Below are 9,753 nucleotides of genomic sequence, written 5' to 3'. Positions count from 1 at the left end.
GGGAGGGGAATGGAGTCTAGTGGTCAGAGTAGGGTGTCAGGACTCCCGGGAGGGAAATGGGGTGTTAAATCAAGGAGGGTTGGAGTCAGGACACCTGGGTTCAATTCCTGGCTCAGGGAGGGGAATGGAGTCTAGTGCTTAGGGGTGGGGGCTGGTATTATGCCGGAAGACTCCTTTGAATAGCCTCTTGAGCTTCAGGAAGGCACCCCCATCCCCAGCCCTCCCCAGCTCTCCCTTTCCACACCCTTGTCCCTCACTCGCTCTCAGCCTTGCAGGTGATTCCATGCAGCTATTTTCAGGCAGAGGGAGGTGTCCCGTAACCCATGAATTTTCCTAAGGATTTTCAGCCTGGCCCTCCTGCTCTGACTGGGGCCGCTCGCTGCAGCAGCCTCAGAGGGAAGGGGCCACTCGCTTGTCTTCACTGGCAGCGGGGATCCAGGCAGTCAGCACAGCCTCCAGAGAACCGATGTCCAGGGCAGTGCCCTCCAGCCCCCATTGCTCTAACCAGTAGCCCACACTCACATTTAAAGCCTGGAATAGAACCCAGGAGTCCTGGCTCAAAGCTCTCTACCCAGGCCACTAGACCCCACTCCCTTCCCAGAGCCTGGCTCCCAGCCTCCCTGCTCTAACCCTTAGACAAGTCTTCCCCCGTCACAGGCATGGGAGTGCCAGAGAACTGCTGCAGCTCCACCTGAAGACAAATACCAAGGAGCTCAAGAGGATATGAGTATTTGGGTGGGGTTTCCCTAGAGTCTCCCACAGGAGTGGGTGTGGGATGTTAACCGTTTACTTACACAACCGCATTCTAATGAGCCTTCCTCCGCCCCCTATTTCAGCTCAGGGCGTGTGGGTTTCACTTCCCCACCCCTGGATGTGCTGTAAAGAAGCCCAGCGCCCTGCCAGTGCTGAAGATCTAGCCCTGGCGCCACCTCCTCTTGCTCTCCCTGTTTCTGGGGGTGTCACAACCATCTTCCAGCGTGGGAGGCTGCTGCGTTCTTGCTCGGCCTGGAGCCCTGAGGGCTTCATTCCTCGCCCACTCCTTGGCTCCGGCAAAGCAGGCTGGGGAGGGGAACAGGACCGTGCATTTCATGGGCTCTGTGCCAGTGGGATTCCTCCGTGTCCCGCGTGGCAGTGAAGTCTTGGAAAGCTACAGAATACAAGCCTGGCCCTTCCCACTCTCCAGCAGACAGTCCAGCAGGCTGAAGGTCTCTGGCTCTAAACCCATCCCTGCAGCTGCTACCTCCCCAGCTCAGAGCTTGCACGGAGAAGGCTCGAGCAGCTGGTTTGTGCCCCCCGCTTCAACAGCTCCCCCCACAATAGCCTGGCCAGAGTGCAGCCCCGCCCCGCCAGCCTGTCTCCATTCCGCCCACATGCCAGCACAAAGGGGCTGCAGGGCCCTTATAATGATGACTAAGACCATCTCCAGAACACATACAACAGAGGGAGCGGGCAGGTGAACTTCCGAAACACACTGCCCCCCTAAGCCGGAGGGGGTGCGAGGGGAGCTTATTCTCCATATGCCTTAGCCTCGAGGACGCCAGCAAAGAGAGGCCAATTAGTGTTCATTATTTTTGCCTCTTGCTCACTGGGCACTGGACAGAGACCTACCCACCTCATTGCACGCAGAGGCCGGCTGCCTGTGGGTGCGTCTATACTGCAGCGACAGGCAGCTCATGCAGATATAGCCGAGCTGGCGAGCTCGGGTTACCGGAGCAGGAACCCCGGGTAATAACTCACGGGCCTAGCCTGCACTGAAGCATGTGCTGCTGCAACTTCACTGCTCCAGCGCCCGAGCTAGCTAGATTAAACCCAGCTCGGGGAAGTCTACAAGCATTAGCCACTGTGACTTTCAGACGCTCCAGGCTGGTCCGATCTGAACCAGCAAGTGGGCAACTCAGCACCTCGCTCCCTAGAACTAGCCAGCCTGCTTACATGGCCAGCTGTTCGAATGGGCTCTTTATACAATAGAGAGGCGCTGCTGAGGGGGAAGGCAGCCCCTGCCAAATATGTGTCCGAAGCACATTCCTTTGCCAGCTCAGGACTGGAGTTTGCTGCCTCTTTGTCCTGCCCTAGGAGGATTCGGTGCCAGGGAACAGCAAACCTCACACAATGGAGGCATTAATCATGCAGGGTTATAAATCCCTTGGGGCCTGGCTTTCCAAAGGGCTCGGCCCATCGGGTGCGCGGTGCTTGGGAATCTGGAACAACCTGGAGAACCGATTCCCTGTTGCTCCACTGAAGCCATGTGGGGCTGGAAGCGCTCAGTACCTCGGAGATCAGGCCTTTGGACCATGTGACTCACACGTGATCCGCAGCTGAATAAATCGCCCCCACCCCAGGGCCGGCTCCAGCTTTTTTGCCGCCCCAAGCGGCGAAGAAAAAAAAAAAAGAAAAGAAAAAAAGAAAAACCCGATTGAGCTGCCGCCGAAGAGGAAGAGAGGGAGTGAAGGACCTGCCGCCGAAGACCCGGTCATGTCCCCCCAATAACGGACGGAGTGCCGCCCCTTTCTATTGGCTGCCCCCGGCACCTGCTTCCTTCGCTCGTGCTTGGAGCTGGCCCTGCCCCACCCAAACCCTCAGCTCATGCCCGGGAATCCCATTCACACTTGTGGTGCAAGGAAGGGGTGAAAGCCAGCCAGACCTGCAGCTCAGTCCTTAGACTGTATTTCACTGCAGTGTCCCCCGGCAAAGCAGAACACTGGCAGCGCCAGAGCGCAGTCAGCAGTCCCTTCCAAGACGGTTACATTCAAGCCAAGATTAAGGCGAGCCTGTTGGATGACACTAAGCACCAGAGGCTGGGCAGTCTAAGGTCGTGGGACCGTGGAGCAGCCGTGCTCCGGCCGGGGTTGCGGGGCCACGGGGCTGCCGCGCTCCAGCCGGGGTCGCAGCACTCCGGCCGGGGTCGCGGGGCCACGGGGCTGCCGCGCTCCAGCCGGCGCTCCAGCCGCGAGAGCAGGGGGGCTGCGGGCCTTGCCGCGCTCCGGCCAGGGTCGCAGCACTCCGGCCGGGGTCGCGGGGCCGCGGCACTCCAGCCAGGGTTGCAGGGCCACGGGGCTGTCGTGCTCCGGCCAGCGCTCTGGCCAGGGGAGCGGGGACACCGAAAATTTAAACAAAAAAAAATTAAAACGGCGCCTAAGGCGCAGGGCCCGATTCCAGGGAATCGGGTGCATCGGCCTAAAGCCGGCCCTGCTTCTGCCATTCTGCTCCCCAGTGCAGCCTGAGTTGCGGGAGCCCTGTCCTGTTTCTGATTAGGAGGCCCTTCCACACAGAGATTTACAGACATAAGCTGAAAGGAATGCACCGTGCCTGTCCTAGAGCCACACCACCTTGGGCTGTCTGAAGTGGTTCACGACCGGGACTGCCAACCAATGTTCCCTCCCTCTCGCTTTTCCCATGCGTGTGCGGAATGAATTGTGTTATGTGCACCAATATGGAGGTGACGGGGGGTGGGGGTGGGGCCGAGGGGTTCAGCGTGTGGGATCGGGCTCAGGACTGTGTGTGCATGGGGGGAGGGGCAGGCACAGGGAGGGGGAGGTGATAATGTGGACTTCAAATGAGTTGCCGGCTTCACAGGAAGCTTTTAATGATGCAACCAGACCATTTGGTGTCGGAGGAGGGGACTCGGGGGGGGGGATCGCAGGCTTTTTAAGGGGCTACTCCCCAATTCCTACACCCCACCCTGGTGCTGGGCAGGAAGGTCTGTCACTGGGGGGCACCGAGGGTCTGGCCCAAAGGGAACAGCTGGGTGTTTGCATCCCAGCTCACCGGGGTCTTCGGAGTCGGAGCTCCCGGCACCCGGTGCGGATTTAGGTTTCCAGATGGTGTGAACCCCCTCAACATTGATTTATTCCTTCAGGTCCCGCCCCGCCCCAGACCCCAGCGCTGTCCTACTGCCGCGCCAAGGGGATCCTTGTGCTGGGGGTGCTGGGAACCCTGCTGGCTGGGATCCTCACGGTGCACACCCTCGCCGCGAGGGAGCGGAGATGGCCCTGAGAGGAGCTTCCACTGGAGCTGTTAATACCCCCCCGTCCCCCGGAGTTTCCCACGTGGGCTGGCTAATGAACGAGAATGCTCCATCGCCAACTGCAAAAGCCTCCATTTCCCTCCCCCTCAGGAAACAGGAGCAGCAGCGACTCTATTGCACTAGACTTGGCCAAATGTGTAGCAATCCCTGATCCTCCGCCCGGCTGTTCTGGGGCACAGGGCGGGGGGGTGTCTCCAGGATCGGAGTCTCTCTCTGGCCCAGTGACCATGGAGTTATGTACAAAAAGTGGAACAGCTGTGATAGGAGTGACTGAGAGACACCCTCCCAAACAGCCTGGTGCACAGGGCCTTCCGCAGGGACATAGGAGATCTGGGTTCAAGTCCTGCTCTGAATCAGGCAGCACAGGGATTTGACCCCACGTCTTCCACATCCCAGCTGAATGCCCTGACCTCTAGGCGATGGGGACTAGGGACTCGTGCTCTCACTCTGGTTTTATCTGAGAAATGGCGAGCTGGCTCAGGTCCCCATCTCCAGACGAGGGCTCATGGCTGAGGGTCCCAGCTGGAGAGAGGCACCTAGTGCCAGCCGTCCCTGCGGGGTGGAAGGCCAAGATCAATAGGAGCTGTGAATCTGGGGCCTAAACCCCTCCCCTCTCCTCTGCATTTCACTCCTGGTCTGCTCTGAAAAGCCCTTCCCTGGGCGCCTAGCTCTGCCCATGCATTGTATGCAGAGCTCTGGGCGCCCGGCTCAGGATGGAGAATTCCACTAGGTGACAGGGCACCCAGGGTTACAGGTAGCAGTGCTGAACATTGCAGCCTCTTGGTCCCTGTGTGAATCTGGCCCACACTGACCTGCAAAGCAAAGTGAAACTGGAGGGCAGGGCAGATTTTTGTGCTGCTTGGACCCAGCCTTTCTAAGCGTTAACAAACTCTTCACTCAGCTTTCACCGCCTGCAGGCGCTGTGCAGGGACTGGCTTTTAAATCCAAGCGAGCTCAGTGAGTGTTTGCACTCAGGTATCACTCTCCTTCCTGGAGGGAGTTAGGAATGAAATCAGCAAAGTCTCTGTCCTCTGATGCTACACAATATGTCCTTAATAGTGCCAAGTCAGGCACTTAGGGACTAAGAACAGAATGTTTGCTATCAGCTGGGGACTCACCCAGAGCCGGCTTTAGGAAGTGCGGGGCCCGATTCGAACAGTTTTGACGGGGCCCCGGCAGGGATGACTAAAAAAAAACCGTAAAAGAACATGTGGGGCTTGTACTCACCGGGCGACACTTGTAGTCTTCAGCGGTTTGTCCTTCACTCGCTCCGGGTCTTTGGTGGCACTAAAGGACCTGCTGCTGAAGTGCTGCCGAAGACCCAGAGTGAGTGAAGGACCCGCTGCTGAAGTGCCGCCAAAGACCCGGAGTGCTGCCGGGTGAGTAAAAATTAAAAAGGAGCCTCTAGCCAGGGAAGGGATTCTCGGCCACTTGCCCCCACCCCGGCGGCCCTGCCACTGGGCGCGGGGCCCGATTCGGGGGAATTGGTGGAATTGGCCTAAAGCCGGCCCTGGACTCACCAGTTGGAAGTGACATAGGAGGAGAAGGACCTGGGTGTATTGGTCAATCACAGGATGACTATAAGCCGCCAATGTGATGCGGCTGTGAAAAAAGGCTAATGCAGATCTAGGATGCATCGGGCAAGGTATTTCCAGTACAGATAGGGAAGTGTTAATACCATTATACCAGGCGCTGGTGAGATCTCTTCTGGAATACTGTGTGCAATTCTGGTCTCCCATGTTTAAGAAAGATAAATGCAAACTGGAACAGGGGCAGAGAACGGCTACTAGGATGATACGAGGAATGGAAAACATTACCTTATTTACCCTAACCACAAGAAGGCTGAGGGGAGATATAATTGCTCTCTACAAAGACATCAGAGGGATAAATTCCAGGAAGGGAGAGGAGTTATTTAAGTTAAGGACCAATATGGACACAAGAACAAATGGACATAAATGGCCATCAACAAGTTTAGGCTTGAGATTAGACAAAGGTTTCTAGCCATCGGAGAAGTGACATTCTGGAACAGCCTTCCAAGGGGAGCAGTATGGGTTTATCACAGGAGTGGGTGGATGAGGCTCTGTGGCCTGCGACGTGTAGGGGGTCAGACTAGATGATCATGATGTCCCTTCTGACCTTATAGTCTATGAGTCTATTTGCCTTCAGTGAGCCCTTTACCTTAATCAATGCTTCTTCTCCTGTTTGCCGAGTTACACATTTACAGAGGTTTACAATACAAACTTATAACTCATACAAAGTCATTATAACTTTATACCACTGACTATAGAGATTACAAGTGAGATCAATACATGCAGCATCCTACAAGCATTTTATAAATTCTAAACGCGAAACACATTCTCATCAACTTAACATCTAATTTCTAGTTGGATAATGCTAAAACACAGATAAGCAAGTATGGTTTCCAGCTATGCATTTGTAAGTGTTCAGTGAGGCCTGGGGCCTTGGCATGAACTGGCACCCGGTTTGCCAGCCTCATAGGCTGTAGGCTCAGGGTGAATTTTGCAAGCTTTGCAGGGTGGGGACTCTTCAAGTACTTGGATAGGAGACTTCCAAGAAACACATAGGAAGTGGCGCGCCTCCGTCTGAGTAACTACTGAACTAATGACCGTGGTGGTGCAAGGTACTGTGCTGTCGGCGGGGATGTAAAACAAAGGTATCAGCCACTTGTGTGGCCTAGTGGCTAGAGCACTGGACTGGGACTCATGAGATGAAGAGTCTAGTCCTAGCTCAGCCAACTGAGGTACCCTGAGTTAGTCATGTCACTGCTCTGGGCCTCAGTTTTTCCATCTGTAAAATGGAGATAACGATACTGCCATTTTTAGTGAAATGCTTTGAGATCTATGGATGAAAAAGGTCATGCGAGAGCTAAATATCATTGTTTTGGTCATTAAAACTAACTAAAGATTCCCCTGAAGATGGGGGGGGTCACTCAGCGCCCTGGACAAATTCTAATATGGGATATAATTCCATTCTGCCTTCCTTAAACTTTCACTTCGATTTCAAGTATGTTAATGATGCCAGATTCTTCTTTACTATTGTATAGTGTAGCTGTGCATTGTTAAAACAGCTGCTGTCTTTCACTGCAGAGGTGGCCGCATTTCAATGGTGGGTCGAGTGAACCTTTTACAATAGTTTAATATGAGTGTGTAAGAGTCTGATCCTGCAGCATCCTTACTCATGGGGCTTCAGTTGGTCCAGGGGTGGCAGCATAAGGCCCTATGCTTGTAACGTGGATAAATGTCCTCTACACGGAATGGATCAGTATAGTCACATTTGAGCCATGGCACAAAACTGACACTGAGCTCAATCCTGTAGGATCATCACAGGGACTTTGAAACCGGTTCCCACACTGTCGCTCTACTACCTCATGGGGACCTCATCAGCATCAGTGAGGCCGGATGCCTTGAGTAACCAGGAGAGACAACAACAGGCGCATGATTCAAGGCCCCCACTGCACGGACGCATCCCACCACCCAAGGGGCTGACGTCCAGAAAGAGCTTTGCCTCTGAAAATCCTTTACCCCAGCGTACCACAAAGCAACAAACTGGCGGGAAATGTCGATGATCCCCGAGACCCTGGCTGCTTCAGAACAACTCCCTCCAGGCACTGACCTCGAACAAAAACAGGGGCACTCCAAATCGAGCAAGAGCTGGGCAAAGACTGGTGACAACAGGACCAAGTGGAAGCTGAGAAATGAGCCCAAATGTGAATGTGGAGAGCGTGGACACACAGTTGAACACTACCTGACGAACACTGCCCCCGTCAACATCCCGTGCCCCGGAGGAACTATTTGAGATAAGTGAAAACACCACGCTTTGGCTGCAGGTTTGGAGCAATAAGCTATTAAGATGATCTACGTGGCATGTAACATATTACGATGATTCCAGCAGAGATATTGGGCAGGGACTGTCTTTTTGTTCTGTGTTTGTATGGCGCTTAGCACTATGGGGCCCTGGTCTGACTGGGGCACCTATGCACGATGAGGACACAAATAATCATCATTCTCTGAATGGCTAATGCATCTGGGGCCTGATTTGCAGAGGTGCGGGTCATGTACGCATTGGCTTCTACGGTGGGTGCTTAGCACCTTTCGAATCTGGCTCATACACACAGTCACTGCATCCTGTTTCCCCGCGCTCTGCAAATCCATCTACCTGGCTTATTGTGTTCTGTCACCCACTTTCAGTTGATAACACAGCAACAGAGACCCTGGCACAGGGCATTGCCTGGGCATTAATAAACAGCTGGGATTCCTCAGGGGCACCTTCCGATGATCCCCACAACGAACTACCCTGATCATCTCTTGTTATTGCACTCACAGTGGGTCCAAACAGCGCGGCTGGAACATTCCCTCTTACCTCAGCTCTGAGGAATTTTATCAGCTAACATTCCTGAAACTGATGGGAGGGGAGGGGGGGGAATGTGGAAAAAAACTCCAAAAAATACCCAAAGTACTGAGCAACCTGTGGCACAGTCTGCCTGGAAAGACAACGCCTTAGAAAGGGGCCAGTGAGGGCAACTATTTTTCTTCATCACCACCAATATTCATAAGCTCTAATTGCCCGTTTCTTTTCTGCACCAGTTCACGCTGGACCTGAACTCTGAGGCGAAATCCACTGGAAACATGCAGGTGCCACCAGCAAGTCACTATCTCTGCTGGAAATGACACCAACACCGGGGGAAGGCCTGGGCAGCAGCAGCTGTTGCTATTGTTTGAAGGGAAGGTTTAACCATCAGTCTTCTGTCCTGGGCTGGAACTGATACCGAGGGCACGTCTATACGGAGTGTTAACTTGCAGTGAGCTGGGTGCAAATCTACAGTGCTCTGGCGTGCTAATTAGCCTTGTGGACCCCGCACTAAAAGTTCCACTGGCGCATTCGCAGACGTGCTCCAAGCTACAGTAGATGGAATACGCCTGCAAAGTGAACTTGCTTGGCTTGAGGGTTTAGTTAGCCAGAATTAAGTCTCACAGTTTCCTCTCCCCTCATTAAGTTGGTAAGCGTAATTAATTCACGTCTTACAGATGGGGAAACTGAGGCACGGAGCAGGGACAGGACATGCTCAAAGCTGCATAGGGGCATGACACTCAGTCACACTCAGGCCACATAAAAGGGCATTACAACAGGTGGGACTGGCCCTCTGAGAATCCCTCCTGTACAGCCGGGATGGAGTTGAGGTAAAAAGTCTGCACCAGTCCTGCTCCCAACCCCTGGAGTAGGGGGCGGATTGGGGGTGCGACCAGAATGCAATGCATTGTGGCAGTTCTTTGCTTCTTGGGGTCCATGAGAAGCAGAGACAAGACAGAGCAGCTAACTCTAACTGACACCGAGGACGGGGCAGGCACTTCAGTGGCCCCAGAATATGGGGAACGTAAGAGTGGTCCAAAGGCAGGAATGAAGGACCTGTTACCCACACCCTATGAGTCTGTGGGGGTGTCTTCTCTGCACAACTCCCCGAGTGATCAGCACTCAGCTATGACCACTTGAGTTGGCCTAGCTTGGGTGAGAGCAGCCATCGGCCAAACCATCATCGTGTGACTGCATCCACACTGGCCCTGCATCCAGTGCTCAGAGGCGCTAGCCTTTTGGGGGTATACCCATGCCTCTTCGCACCGCGCTAAGCAGCGCCACTCTACGAGTTCTTTTGCAGTTCTTTGTGGGAGAATTTCTCTCTCTCATTTCTGGCCACATGTGCAGAAATGGTCTTA

Source organism: Chrysemys picta, chromosome 20, assembly GCF_011386835.1.
Source record: "Chrysemys picta bellii isolate R12L10 chromosome 20, ASM1138683v2, whole genome shotgun sequence".
NCBI lineage: Eukaryota > Metazoa > Chordata > Testudines > Emydidae > Chrysemys > Chrysemys picta.
The sequence above is the reverse complement of the archived record's forward strand: the minus strand, read 5'-3'. Positions refer to the sequence as shown.